Source organism: Netta rufina (genome assembly GCF_964035555.1).
Source record: "Netta rufina genome assembly, chromosome: 1".
Taxonomy (NCBI): Eukaryota; Metazoa; Chordata; class Aves; order Anseriformes; family Anatidae; genus Netta; species Netta rufina.
Window position 1 is genome coordinate 11,762,433 of NC_140123.1, and position 16,033 is coordinate 11,778,465.

A 16,033-nucleotide genomic window follows, 5' to 3' on the forward strand; every position below is an offset into this window, starting at 1 on the left:
ACATTTGTGATTCCAGCCTTCTCTGAAAACAGACAATGTGGATTTTGTTACTAATTGGAGAAGGAGTCTGACTGTTTTGTTTAATTTTATGAACTCTCCAGGGATTCTCAATGTACACACTGTGCATACACACACCAGCTACCAAAAAACACAGCTGAACATGTCTAGAGCTGAATGTGAACCAGTGGAAATTTAGGATTTAGATGTAGGAAAGCATTGGAATGATTAGTATTTCTAGGTATTTTTTTGAACCTTTACACTATTCAGGTCCCCTCAAAGAAAACATATTGAAGAAGCTGTTCATTACAGAGCATACAAGTTAAGTGGTGACACAGGGATAGGATTTGGGAACTTTGGAGGTAGCAATTTTGTCCAAGAGTGGTGGGGTTTGAGGGCAGTAGATAATATTTGCCAGGCTGAAGCATGAGCTTTTAATAACCACTAATTATCCAAATGACAGGCTGGCTAACCCTTTTTTTTTTTTTTTTTTTGGTGTGGCGGGGGGGTTGTTTTGTATTCTTTACTAGCATTTTATGGGTATGATTCTGTAGTCTACCTACTGTTTTCTACAACAGACCAGGTTTGCTGCCATGTATCTGAAAGGGACAGAAATTATTGTAGGTAGCAATAACTTCTGCATGCTTGAGAGAGGAGGAAGATTAAGGAATTATGATTTCTCAGACTTAACAGACACTGTTTATTCAGTAAGCAGCAGACCTAGGCAGAGGACTAAATGAAGAACTTGCCTTGTCAGAAAACAGCCTAATAAAATCAGTAAGTGGAGGGGCACATATGTGATGCATAACGACAAATGGCCACAGAAAATGCTTCCTAGAAGTGTTACATCTTTTCAGACCAGCAGCTCTTCTTTTTTCCTTCTTACATATGTCCGTAAAGCCCTTATCCTCCTCTTTAGCAGCTATGCAATAGTTGTCCACTGGATTTTGAGGTACTTTCCAAAGGCTAACCAAGCAATATGATCCTGGTTTCTTGACAGACAAAGAGTTTAAGTGATGGGTCTACAGGAGTAGGGTTAACTAAAAAGAGTGGGGCCCCTGCATGCCTGTCCTGTGATCTGCAATGTTTTTAGTATGGTGCTCCAGTTAACTAAGAGAGTACAGTCAAGATGAATGAAAACTCCCGTGCTTTACCTCGGGAGGAGGCAAAATGCCATTTCTCCTGCCTGTTTGGTCCTCCTATATGCTAAAATGAACGTCTGCATTTTTAAGATAATTTTCTGTGGTTATGTGCTGCTTAACTTGATCTGTTTTGCTCCTTATGAATTTGGACATTCTTGGGGAGTAGACCATTTCTGTGATGTACTCCTGCTACGGTTATGTAAACCCAGACAGCTTCCACCTTTTTGAGGCCACTAGATGAGGAAATTACAAGTTCCACAGGAAAATTGTGATGGGATTTGATTAACATGCTGATGTGCTCTGCCCTTTATCAACATTTTGCAGCATGTTGTAACCAGCAGCTGCGCTGCATGCAGCCTGGCACATTGCCTTCCTGCACACCTATGCTTTGCAAAACCACCCCTGATCCACAGAAGCAAGTGGAGCTCTAGGTGAGTAAAGTAATGCTCAGAGAGAAGTGACAGCTCCTGTCCTGCTGCTCAAGCCTGCACCACGGCTCAGTGAAGGCAGAGGTGAGTCAGCGTCGTGGCAGGGGGGGAGAATTAATGGTGTCTCTTTGGCGTAAACTTTTCCAGAAATCTTTTCTTTGAGCCCTACTTTATACAGTACACCTTAGAGTGACACGAAAGAAAATCTAGCTGTCTGATAGGCGTAATTTGCATTTCCTGCCTTTCCCTCCTGCAGGGTGCAAGGCTGAAAGCTCTGGAAGAAATTTGCAAAAGAACAGAGGCTGCCCTTCTTGTATGACAAAGTGTTCCCAAAAGCTTCACTCCATTTCTTTGGTAACAAAAGCTAGGAGAATCTTTTACAGCCCATTCTTACTCTGCCCTGTGCATGGATTGGCATACAGAAGGACTTCCAGTTAAAATTAATTAATTAATTAATTAAATGCTATGTTCCCTGTTCGTGCTCAGTCCCAGGCCCCTGCCTGTCTGAGCCCTTCTCAGGCCCTACAGCTGCCTCATCAGACCCCTTAGACTTCACTCTCCATATAGGTCAGGAGAACTTGGGATACAGTGGTCATTCACGTGCATCTTTCCTTCCTAGCTGTTTCCCTGCAGAGAACAGCTCTTTGTCCCCACCCTCTGGGCTGGACAGGGCTGAATCGTCTGAGGCTGATGATCAGGAGAGATCACCCCAAGGTTCACCATATACTCTTTGGTCTTGTCCATAAAAAAGCACCTTCTCTGAACCCAAGGTATCCTCACCTGTAGCTGCATATAGCACAGCTCTCAAATGAACCTTACAAAGACCACTGGAACCAGCATTAGGTAATACTGTTCACTTCCAGCATCAAAGGAAATCTTGCTATACAAGCTGATGTCTTTGAGAGAGGGGCCAGAGAATGCCTTCAACTCCTCCACCATTTTTGCCAGTGTTGCCAGTTACCCACAATCTGTTGTTGGATGAGAGCTTGATCACCACAAAACCAGAGGGAATGAGCAGAAATCTTGCTTTCTTAGATAATCGGGCTTTATTGAATCTCAGCGTCATCTCAGGTCTCTATGCTTTTCTGCAATGTTGCATGAAAGGAAAAACAAAAACAAAAACAAAACAAAAATAAACAAAACAAACAAACAAACAAAAAACAAAGAACAACAACAAAACACAGAAAGTTCACATCGACCTGTATGCACACATCTAGGTCTCTTCAGGTGACCACCTTCTCCCTGAGCTGCCAGAGAGAGAAACTTTTCATCAAGAGAGAAACTTTTAAAGACATTTTGCCAAAGAAAAGCCCCATGTCTTATTGAATTCAAAGAAGACAAGGTTACCTGGGTCATGCTTACGTCCCTTGAAGTTAATGTTACTGAGCTGCTGATGTACAAAAGAGGAGATGATAGCCAGATGGAGAACGATAAAGGAAGCAGGGGAGGTATTCTGGCACACTTCTACTTGAAAAGCTTAAATTATTCTCCCTATTACTTCAAAGGTGAAATTTGGTATAGATTCAGGAATGGGCTTAGAGTAAGAGCTGTGTTTTTAAGTCCTTTAAAAACATCATACTTTTCTTGTGCTCAGGAGAGTATGGGAAACAAACCATGAAAATCTACGGGGGGGAAAAAATCCTTTGCTGGATTTGGGCAAAGTGGCTGTAATAGAGACAGAGGAATGGAGAATTGGCTTGGAATGAAAACTCTGAACTGTTGCTGATCACACTCTCGGTTCCAGGTATCCTAAATGCAAGATGCACTTGCCCTTTTCTCCCTGTCCCAGATTCAGTGAATGAATTCCTTGGTTTGCTGTGCTTGCGTGCATGGCTTTTGCTGTACCTAGTAAGCTGTCTATATCTCAACCCATAAGTGCTTTTTACCTTCCCGATTCTCTCCCCCATCCCACCTGGGGAGTGTGAGAGACTGCTGTGTGGTAAATTAATTGCTTTTGAACACTGACCTTCTGCGAATCAGATAGAGCAGAACAGAAAAAAATTACCCTGTAATCCCACACATGAATGTTGTGTCATACTGGGAAAGCAAAAGTAAGAGCAAAACGGTAGTTTTACTTTGTTATATTACTGTTCTTTTAAAAGATCTGTGTTTGTTATAATGCTGCATAGAGTTAATTTTCTGTCAGTGTCAGAGACATATTTACTCCAGGGAAACATATTAGGAAAAATGTTCATTTTCCAGCCTTGTGTTGAAGTAATGGAGAATTGAAGTTCAGTCAAGCTACACTTGCCCAAAATGTATTTGAATTTTACGATGAGGTATAAATGCCTATATGAAAATTTTCCAAAGACTTTAATCCATGAGTTTTTACTTAAAACACATCAGGATTTTTATAGATTCAGCCAGCTTAGGTATGTTTCAATAATGAAACAAAACACCTTGGTTTTAAAATTCCACATATTTAAGACATTTTCAAAATTATGTAAAAACAGGAAACAGAAAGTGAAAGTTGATTTTTATTTTTGATGAGACAAATTAGCTGGTGATTAACTGATGATCTGCTGAAACAAGTCCAGAGAGCTCCAAGGCTGACTGGTCTGGAGAAGCGTGACTTCAGGTTATGAGGTTCTGCAAGGTGGAGAAGCTTACTGGGAGGAAAGGCAAGGTCTGTATGCAGAGCATTCAAACAATACTTCATGCCTTTGGATTTGCTTTCCTTCCAGCAGCCAGATGCTTCTGGTGACTGTTGGCCCTCTCCAAGAGAAAATGCTGCTTAAAGTAACATAGTACAAAACAAAACTCATCTGCCGGTGGTTTGGGATGGATGGCAGCTGAGCCTGAAGAGTCTTTACAGGCAGTGCATGCAAACACTGTGCCTTTGACTGAAAAACCCCACAGCACTACTTCAGTGGTGCAGAAGAACTGGAAGGTGATATTTTCTGTTAAAGGATATCAACAGTATCTTTGACTTCATAGCTTTATACAAAAGCTAAAAACTCTTCTTTGAACATCTGCACCATCATGGCTTTTATACAATGTACAATTTTTATGCAATTGTACAATTTTTATACGATCTTGACATTAATGTAGCTGTTATTTCCTAACGGGTTTCTTTGAGTGTCTCAAGGGTTGCTATCCTCCCACTCAAATGTTTTTTTCTATTATTCTAACATTGCCCTGGGAAGTGACTAATTGTTACTCACCTCTCAGGAAATTATCTGGTTTGGCAAGCGTGCTGCTGGTGGAGTTACTTGATCTAGCTCATGCAGTGATGAGACACCAAGACTAATATCTGTAAGCTCAATTGCAGGTGTTAAGGCTGTCCAAAATCCTGCCCTCCCTTTAGTCATTTCTCTCGGATTTCCTCTAGAGGGAGATGCTCTTTGGGGAAGAACTGAGCAGGTTTCAATGTGAGTCAGAATTTGGGAAGAGAAGTCCGCTTTTTAGAGGAACATAATGGCGAAGATGATGTTATATAGTTTGAGGAGGCAGGGATTTTCTGGACATCATTGCATGTGTAAGGCAGTCACATCACAGCCAACTGGATGGCAGACAGAAAACTTATCAAAGCATTAGAATGGATTTTGGCTGTTTTTTCCTCATAATGAGATATTTGATTGAATGTACTAAAATACAAGTACAGTAGGATGTAAACTCTAGCAGTAGTAACTGCTCCAATGGGCTTTCTCCAAGGCAAGTTCTGGGCAAGTTTCCTCACTTGAGGAATGACTCCCGAAAGATGGTGGGGATGAGACCGCACCAACTTGGTTCCCACCGCCTGTGCACCCCTCCAACATACCCCATCAGTTTTACATCTTTAGAGGCTCTGCTAGCAGGCTTCAAGGACATCCAGTTCCTGTCCTTAGCTTCATGTTATGGAGAACTACTCTGGCAACCTCCTCACATTATAATGTTTTGAACTGAAAAGCATACAACAATATAAATTATGTTTAAGGGTCATGGAGATATCCTCAGAGGTCCTGAGTCAAGTGTTATGTACTATCACATGTCTAGATGGAGCTAGCCCTACACACTGTGGAAAGGAGGGAGTTCACTCCTCAGAGCCAGGAACTGTTTGTAGACCTTCAGCTACTGAGCTGGATGGATAATCTACATCATCCTGAATGGCCTTGCATGCAAAATACAGCCTGCAGAAAAGAGACACCTAAGAGGTGGCTGACAGACTGATCTGAAGGAAGTAAAAATGTCAGTGTCTTTGTTTGATAGATAAAACAGAATTGGTGCGGCCAGCAGGACTGGGAGGTGATCGTCCCTCTGTACGCAGCACTGGTGAGGCCGCACCTTGACTCCTGTGTTCGGTTTTGGGCCGAACCCTATCCCTGGAGGTATTTAACAGACTTGTGGAAGTGGCACTAAGGGACATGGTTTAGCAGTGGGCTTGATATTAGAGGTCTTTTCCAACCTTAAAGATTCTATTGCTCTATTCTGTGATACTATAAAGACGATTTTTCTTCTGGTCAGGACATTGTGGTGATGACCAGATTCATTCTGGCCTCAGATTGAGTGGGTGTATCACATCCCCTATCATGCACCAGCCTCCGGGAAAGTTGAACGATACAACGGACTGTTAAAGACTACATTGAAAGCAATGGGTGCTGGGACATTCGAAAATTGGGATACGCATTTGGCAAAGGCCACCTGGTTAGTCAATACTAGGGGATCTGCCAACCGAGCTGGACCTGCCCAATCAAACCTTATAGACACTTGGGCCAAAGAACATGGTATTTGGCCAAATACCAAGCCAAAATGCTTTGAGCCTCAGGCAGAAGCTGGGAGGTTTACTCTAGCTGTGACTCACAGAAAGACCTTCAAGCCTGCAAACCAAAAGGAAGGCTGTGGAGGAAGCATTTCCCAGGAGAAGAAATGGTGGACCAAGGAATCTTCCTGGTTCAGTTTCTCTAGTGACAGCCCAAACCTGCTCTCTCTAAAACCAAAGACTTCAGAGCAGCTGGCTCAGGCTCAAGGATCTGACAGTGAAGTGACTGGCATACGTGAGTGAGCTAAACATGGGGCTGCTGCAATGCAGACTGAAATCCAAACACTACAGCCCTGTTGATTTAGCTTAGAGACCTTTTTGCAGTCTTAGCATAAAAAATAGCCTAGAGGTCAACAGGGTCTAAGTGTGGGCATCTGGAGGAGCAGAGCCAAAGCCTCACCTACCCCTGCTATCCCACGTCCTCCATCTCAGGGGCACTCTGCCTGTGCCCCTGCAAGGAGGAGGAGCTGCCCTTCTGCTGGGCTTCAACATCAGGGCAATGGGGGACAGAAAATGTGGGGCAGAACCTTGTCTTCACCCTGAATCAGTGGTAAAAGGAAGATGGGGAAATAAGAGAGCACACTTTGAGTTGTCTAGGACCATGTCCAGACAGCTTTTGAAGGTCTCACTTTTTGGAGGTCTTCCAAAGCCATCTGGACCTGGACCTGGACAATCTGTTCTGGGTGGCCCTGTGTGAGCAGGCATTGGACCAGATGGGCCCAGAGGTCCCTTCTGACCTCAACCATCCTGTGATGCTGTGAGTCATGACGTACCAGGCACAGGGGCTTTGGGAAGGTACCAGCTGTCCCAGGCTGTGACAAGTTCTCCCAGCCAGGCCTCTGAGAGCTGTTACAGTGTGGCTGTGCCTTGGCTAGCACAAACCACCGCAGCTTGGTGGCTTTGCTACAAGGCTGGCAGACTGCGTCAGCAGCGGAGCTGGCTGCGCTCACCGGCACTCAAGAGGTTTATGAATAAGTCAGCCCTGAATAACAGGCAGTCTCCTGGGGAACTGCTCTTCTAAGGCTTTATCTGCATGTCCAGAGACAGTTTCTAGGTTGGTCTAATTAGAGTTATCAGACATTTCTGAGGCTCTGGGAACAAATTTCTTCTAGCCAACAGCTTGCAGTAGGAGCTCGTTGCTTCTTCTAAGCCCACTGCAGCCCAATGGCAGTGGGAATACCTGTCCATAGCCATGTCGTTGCTGTGCTTGAAGCACACAAATGAGTACGGAAAGCAGAGCTGAAACTCTTCTGGAAAGTCCACGCGTGGGTTGTGGCTCAGTGCCATGCAGATGTATCTACTCACGTCTAGGAGCTGTACAGCTTCGTTCAGCTGATGCTGAGCTCAGCGTGAGCCCGTCTCATTAACTTTACTGCACAAAGGCAGCCTGCAACTCGGAGTGAGCTGGGGAGTCTCTGCTTTCACAAAATGCCAGTTCTTAGCTGGCAAAGATGTCAGGCTATCACACTATGGTCTGCTGATGACATTTATACAGGACATAGTCAGACTGTTCTAGTTGTGGTCTATCCAAACTACATCAAAAACATCTTGGAGTTTCAATATGCAAATGTTGAAGACCCTTGACAATTATAGAATCATAGAATCATAGAAACATTAAGGTTGGAAAAGACCTCCAAGATATTTGGTCCAACCATCACCCTACTACCAATGTCACCCACTAAACCATGTTCCTACACACCAGGTTCAACCTTTCCTTGGCTACAAAGATGTTGAAGGGCCTAGAGGGGAAGACATATGAGGAGCGGCTGAGGTCACTGGGCCTATTCAGCCTGGAGAAGAGGAGGCTGAGGGGAGGCCTCATCGCAGTGTGTCTAGATTCATCAGGTGTCTTGAACCTGCTCTTCACTTACGGCAGGTGGGACATTGATGCCCCAGCCTCCATCTACAGGTTCACAGAAATTAAAGACTTGGTAAGCCCGTCTACCACTGCAGATGGAGGCAAAGAAGTTGATGAGTACCTCAGCATGCTCCATGTCTGTCATTGCCAATTGTTCAGATACAGAAACTCACTCCTAGGATAAGAAATTAGCCACCTATAATCACTACTATTTTCACCCCTCAGTCTATTTTCACAGATGTTAAAGGTGCATGGTGGCCTGTGGGTACTCCTCCTGTCACCCCAGTGCACCTGCCCGAAGGGAGCTGGGTCCTCTCTTGTGATGTTCCTCGAGGCTCTGTGTGGAAGGGCTGCCACCTCTCACACAAGGGCTGGGGGATGGGAAAGAAGCACTCACACAACCCCTGAGAATCAGCAACAGAGTTCTTTATTGCCGGGACATCTTGCAGGTAAGCCTGCAGGATGTCCGTGGTGTTTGGCAGCTCCAAGCTAATGCTTGGGATGGAGCCTGAGCGACGAGTAGGGAGCTGGCCGGGCCCTGCCACACAAGTTGGCTGTCAGAGTGCCCAGAAACTCAGCGAGTGGTGGGCCAGCTGCAGGGGTCCTCTTTTATAGGGTCCAGAGCAGACGTAGGGCAGTGGTGGCCACTGTGACCTCAGGCAGCATCTGTGATGGAGCGGCCCACACGTGGCCAAAGGCGGCTGTGTTGGGAGCAGCCTGGAAGATTCCCTCACGTGGAAAGAGGAGGAGGGTTGGGGGGCTGAGGGCCCCTTTTCTGGGGCTGGCTCCCCCAGGCCATTTGGCTTGCCAGAGAGAAAGGCTGCCCCTTGGCCATGGGGACTGCTCTCCACCTCCCATCCTGTGCCCTGGGTTTATTTTTAACACTATTTTTTTAGGTAATTTCATTCTATTCCTTATGGAAAAGAACAGAAGCAAGGTGCATCTTCAGCCCTAATTCCCATTTGCGCTTTGTGCTCTGAGTGAAGAATTTCTTCCTCGCATCTCATCTAATCTAAATCTCCCCTCCATTTGTTCAAAGCCATTATTCCTGGTTCCATGGCTACACTCCCTGATAGGGTCCCTCTCCAGCTTTCTTTTAGACCACTTTTATGGGTTAGGTTAGGTGGCAAAACTGCAGGACCTTGCAAATTGCAGCCTTATCTACCCTGTTCCCCATGCTCCATGTGACCTTTTCCAGCTCTAACCTCTGATCAGTGTAACATGAATCATAGAAATATTAAGGTTGGAAGAGACCTTCAAGATCATCTGGACCAGCCACCTAACTCCCACCAATGTCACCCACTAAACCATGTCCCCAAGCACCACATCCAACCTCTCCTTGAACACCCCCAGGGACCTCCCTGGGCAACTGGATGATGGTGGTGAGTAGCTGCTCTCCCTGTGGTACAGAAATGTGAACAGGAGGATCAACCTTTGTGAAGTGCTTGGAGATCCAGACATAGAAGTCTTGTTTTTATTAGCTAGCAGTAGCTGGCTAAATACACTCACTAAGGAAATCAGAGGGCTTCTAGTCATCAGAAACGGTGATTTTCAGGTCTCAGGAAGCTCCTGCTATTTTTTCCTGTAAGAGCAGTGGAACTGGGGGTGGCACTTGATACCCTTATAAAATGCCCATGAGATAATAGCATCAATGTTCCTGAAGTTCCAGGAAATTACTATATTTTTAGCTGTCCTCTTCTCATTCCCATCAATGGAGAGGGGAACATATTCATCCCATGATGGCAGGAGAACAGGTGGGCTGCCCTGCAGTCAGAGAGGATGCCAACAGAAGCTGAGATTCATGTAATGCAGGAGAAATGTGCAATCTTTTCCTTAGCTGATGTTCTCAGGGTGCTTCAAGAAGTCTTGGTGTCCTTGTGTGTATTACAGAGTGAGGTCTTTGTATGCTCTGCACTGTCAGTTTTGCCTGTACTCCCAAAATATCCCTGCCTCTGTTAACTACAATGCTTCAGCCATCTGTTGCTTTGCTTCAGAGAAGATGTGACTTTTGGCTACGAAGTATTAATATTACCACTTCAGCACCATGAGATGTAATACACTAGTGTTGGAAAACAGCACATGGTAGTTTTATGTTTAGTTTCTCCTCTGTTACTGAGCCCATTGCTGATTTTTGAAATAAAAAAAAGATCTGAATCTGTGTTGCAATTTCTCCAAGCCTCCAACACTCCAGCACGGTTGTACCATAGTTTCTCATCCTGTTTCATTGCTAATTATGGCCAGAATAGCAAAACATATGTGAAGCAAACCCCTTCCATTTATATCCAGTGAGGAGCTGGTCCTTGTCATTAATTTGTCTGCAAAGAACTTTCTCTGTCACAAAGAAACCCACAGAGTGGGATAAAACAAGCTGTGAATTCTCCCTGCTGAGCACGGCAATGCCAGATTGCAGCTTGTGCTCTGCTGCTGAAGACTTTGAAGATGAACTGGCCTGCTTCCCATGGGACTATTGTAAGTGCATGCCAAATACTGTGATGGAGAGTTTGGAGAAGGTCTGAATTCATGTATTTGATAGAAAGACACTGCAAGTGGAGCCCTGCAGGCTTCTTCTGTTCAGTACTGAAGCGGGTGGCGTCCTACTGAGCGCTACCCATTTGAGAAGTGACCTGAACCCAACTAGGTGAAATTAAATAAAGCTGAATGCAAAACAACGACTCTTATGAGGGAGAAATCAAACAGGGAATAATCAGCTAGGCATTAGGAGTTTAAGAAAAAAAATACTGAGATTTAAACTCACCAAATTGTCACTGTGTTGCTTCTGCAGGAACAAAAAGCCAACTCCCCCATCCCTCTGGAATGTCATAATAGGAACACCAAATGTAAGGCATGGGAGATGGCCTTTTATAACACCTTCCATTATAGCCATTTATAACACCCTCCTGTCCCACTTGGAAGGGGCTGTGGAGTACCTGGAATGGTCTGTCTCAGGCATCAGTTTTCAGGAAAAATGTGCGCACAAAGTGAGAGGCTTGGAAAATGGCACCTGTGAGGGAAAGATGGAAGAAGTCTGATTTTTGTAGGAGAGGGGAAGAATTAAGAAAAACCTTCTCTAAACCTTCTCTAAATAAAACTAGCGAGACTACTCTTCTAAAAGGACATGAAAAAGAAGACATCAAATTCATGTGCAAAAGCATCAAGTTGGCTTAAATGCCTAGAAAAAGCTTAACCACAAATCTGGAAAGCCCTGGCATGAGGGACGTGCTACCTTCACAGCACTGATCCTGGCTTTAGGTGGAGGCAGGGATGGAGCAGGGGAGCACTAATGGACCACAGGAACTTCTCAGATGCCATGGTTTCAGCAGTGGCATAGCCCTTCAGTTATTTTTCTGTCTTCCAGAGTCGTGACACCCTGGTGCTGACGCACCTCTCATCTGTACCAGGATGGATGTGGAACTCCTCTCAGCAGACTTTTTTAAAATGAGGCTGGACAAGCAGCAATCCAAGACATGCTCTGTCTTTTCTCAATGCAAAGGAGTCGGGTGGATTTTGCCCTGAAGTCCCTTCCCATCCCACAGACATTCCTCTTCATTGCCTTAAGGAAGGAAGGACAAAGAGAGAGGGACAGGGGGAGGAAGAGAATGAAAGCTGAAAGGGAAAAACCTCATCTGACATCAACAAGTGCAAGAAAGGCTTCAAGGATTTGTTCTCCCCTGAGTGCTGCTCAGAATAGCACCAGCTGCCAGACACAGCCTGGCATCATCTTTGTTCCCTTTCAAGGTCTCTGTCTAATTCTTTGTGGAGGAAATTAATAGAATGTTGTTAGAAACAGAGAATTAAAATTCATGAATTCACAGAACTTGGAAGTTAATTTTCATAGGCCAGCTGTCCTACAACATTTTTCAAGGAAAGGGAAAAAAGATTAAAAGAGTATTGTTAATAAAAATAATTTCATTTTTGAATACAAATATCACAGCACTCTGCTAAAACCGTGAAAACCACAAAGCAAACCACTCCAAGTTTTGGAGATGCCAGCGTTAATGTGACCTTAATCGAGCTCCCTTATTCATATGCCGGACAGTGCATTCTCTAATTACAAGATCATGTTTTGTTTTTTCACAGAACTCCTGCAGTTGGGCTGGGTGGTCTTTCTGCAACCAGCTCCATGCACCTGGGTGCACCTTACCCGGTAGATGCCCCTCTGCCGTGGGCAGTGGGTGCCAGGGGTAGAGGGGCTTCCTCGGGGACTTTTGCAAGGCTTGGTTGATGTGGTCAGCCATGCACATGGCCTGGGTGCTGGCGATGAGAGGCTGTAGAGATTTGTAATGCAAATATTGGGATGGAGATGGATGGTGTGGGAAAGAAAACACACGTGTGGAAGGTCCAGAGGAAAGGACAGAGCCAGGGTTAAAAGAAAGACCTCTATCGACAGGACTGACTGTGGTTTACCTCGGGGCCAGAGGGCCGTGCTGTGATGTGGCCCCAGCTCAGATGAGCTGGCAGCAGATGATCTGATGTCTGATGGCCACAGGAAGACAGCCACAGGGTGACAGCTCATCCCATCTACCTTTCCTGTGCCTTCACCCCGGCAGCAGTGCAGCCTGCAGCTATAAAGAAATGAAAATGAGGGAACAACGCCAGCAGGCAGTGACCTTGCCTAAGATTTACGGAAGCAGGAGTAGGCAGGGTACCTAGGGAAAAGGTAGCAATAATAAATGTTGATTCCTAAAGGTGAAAAAACACCTGTCTGAAGTCTACTTCATTGCCAACCAAAAGGAACCAAAGATGTGTAATGAGAAGTGGGTGGCCAGCATCCCTGGAGCTCTGTGTCACACAGGGGTGAGCCTGGCTCTTGGTGCTGCTGAGCTCGTGGATATGTCTGTGGGGCTGGGAAAAAGTAATCTGCAAGTCAGATAAAGTGAAATGACCTCACTCTAAGCTCTGATGTTTTACATTCCCCTGAGGAAAAGAAGAGCTTCCTGAGAGTGTGATTCTCACCGTGCTCCAGAGCAACCAGCCCTTTCTCACACCAAAATCTCCTCCCAGGCTTGTCCTTGCCCATCTGCCTTGCAAAAGGCAGCAACTAAACCACCTCTGTGATGGCTTCAAAGCACTGCATGCTAACAAAACTCAAAATGTAGCAGAAGTATAGCAGCAGCAGGCAAACATAAACAAAGGAGAAAATGAAAGACTCTTCACCCTGTGCATGCACATACATCTTCTCATCCCTCACACTGTCCCTTCACACTCACCCAGAGGGCACCTGAATGCTGTGTAAGCATCAGTGACTTTTGTCACCTTAGAATAACCCTCTGATCTGCAACATAGCTGAGGCAGGGTGAAAAAATACCCACGAAGCCTGGATGCCCAATTTAAATTGCCCGGGACATGACATTTTTCGAATACTTTACATCCTGCTGCACTTTGCCTGCTCAGAACACAACCCCTGCTGTTTTCAGTAGCACCAGTGAATGCAAAACGTTCATCCAGGATCCCAAATCAGATATGAAGGAAATGAAGAAGAGCTGATTAGGAAATGCTTGTCAGAAATTACCCCATGGCATGCAGAGTACATTGTAGCATCGGGTATTACGTACAGTTTTGAAGGGCACCATTTCCAGTGCTTTAGCCGTGAGCTTGTTGTCCTCCTGCCTGCTTCTGTCCTATTCTCCCAAAAACTCATTCCTCTGCTGGATGCTGAGCACCAGTTCAGGCCTAGATCAGGCTGTTCAGGTTCACTGGTGGTTGATGCTCATTGCTCCTTTCTTTTACCAGGTCCATCCCTCCAAGCCTTTGTAACTACACCAGCTTCAGCACTTCTTACAGCCCCTCTGAGCCCGGATCCAGCAGGGCACAGGCAGAGCCTGGAGGAGGAAGGTTTTCCTCTCAGGATCTGAGCTGTAACTGCAGGAGCCCTGCTCAGAGCCTCCTGGAGCTACGTGTTGGGCACTGCAGGACGTGGCTGCTGGAGTTACGGCAAGCTTCTACACGTGCAGTTGTTCCAAGGTGTTAACTGCACCTACAGAAGGTGAATCTTAAAATGCTGAAAGGTTACCTTCAGCTTCAGAAAGCACAGGTTACTGAGTTCAGACCATGAGCCCTTCGTCCCACACAAGGCTAAGCTGCAAGGATGTACCTGCAGAATCCGACATGTGGATGTCCTTGAAAACAACACCACCATGTTTACTGACAGGGAAGAAAAGAACTCTGCTATAAATCATAGCTCAGTCCAAACATTTCAGGCAAAGTTGTATTGAAGCACTGGGTTGGCAGAGCACCACTTGAGGCTCACCTCTGCTGCTGGCCTGTTCATCAGCTCTGATCATGGAATCATCGATCATTAAGGTTGGAAGAGACCTCCAAGATCATCTGGTCCAACCATCCCCCTATTACCGATATCACCCCTCTAGACCATGAAGACTATTAACCTGCAACCCCTCTCACAGCAAAAGCTCCCTCAGGAGGAGCTGCCAGCACACCCAGCAAGCCCAGCAGGAGCCAGGCCCACACACGGGGTGCTTGTCTCTCCAGGTGTAGGCTCTGCAGCGTCCCGTTGTGGTCTTACACTGAAGAAAAGAAGGAAACCCTGAAGAAAACAGGGAGACTGGTAGCCTCTAGCTAGCAGAAGCAAGGGAGATAAGGGATGCAAGTTAGAAAACAAGGAGGAGAACAGCTGGAGGGAGATTCCAGACTGACCAAGGTAACCTTTTACTCATTAATGGTCATTAACATATTAAAAACACACCCATCAAAATGTAAATGTATGGAAATGTGAGATTTGGTATCCACACTCCCACTGGTCCTCTGTAATGCACAGGGTCAATAGAGATAAACCGGGCAGCTAAAACAATCAGAAGCAGCCAGAGAGAGTTTCACAAGTTAGCTGTGTATAAAACACGGTGCTCCAAGTCAGAGGTGTGCGTGCTTTGCAAAAGGTCGTCCTTGATTCTGTAGAGTTTCATAATTCATTATTTAATGAAAAGACCTTTGTGTGGACGCCGTCTCTCGCAGCTGAAGCACTGTGATCAGGGAAGGGGGCAGACTTGCAGAACACGGCTGAGGTCACACCAGTTTTGAAAATATCTCATCGCTTCTGTCTTTCAAGTGCATAATATCAGGTTTTCAGGCAGCCGGCAATCCAAAAGGTTTGTGTGCTGGGAAACAGAGGGGAGCTGCTGTGTCTGGACCGGAGCATGTGGCCGATGGGCCCTGCACAGCTGGGACCTCACCTTGCAGGCACTGGGGGAGTGGATGGGACTTGGCTTCAGGGCTCAAAGCAGGCAGGAGAAAACTTCAATTCTTCCCATCAGTGACACAAAGTACTCTGACTCACGGGGCTTTGATAAAGGGTAGAAAAATAACACTGGATTAAAAATGAGAGACTGATCCTGCCTTGTGAAAGGAAAAGCAGGAGGACAAGGTGTGCGAGGCGTGCGGGGCAGGCTGGCTGCAAGGAGGGGCAGCCACTGCAGTCTCCTTACGTGCTCAGGTGCAAAAAACCTGCACAAGACTTAAAATGATTTCAGAATAAGTTTATTACAGGACATTAGGAAAAACAGGTTTTTTTCTCTCTCTTTTTATTTTTCTTCCCATTTATAAAAAGAAGACTTTCCTCACTTCTCTGCTGGCTGCCGCAAGTTGAATGTGGAATGTGGCACCCTGGTGTGACATTCAAGCTAATTTCCACAGCACAGGAAAAGTTATTGCTTCCCTGTGTAATGCAAGGTACATTTTGGAATGCCCCTATATGTTTTTTTCTCATTCAGAACCAGATATTTTTCTGTTAAGAACACTGAGTTCTGCAAAATACTCCAGACAGCTGCAGTCACATCAATTTCTTAACAGCCATCCCACGAAGAACACATCTCACTCATCTTTAAATGCACTAAAATTGTGCGTTGACCAGGGGATATCT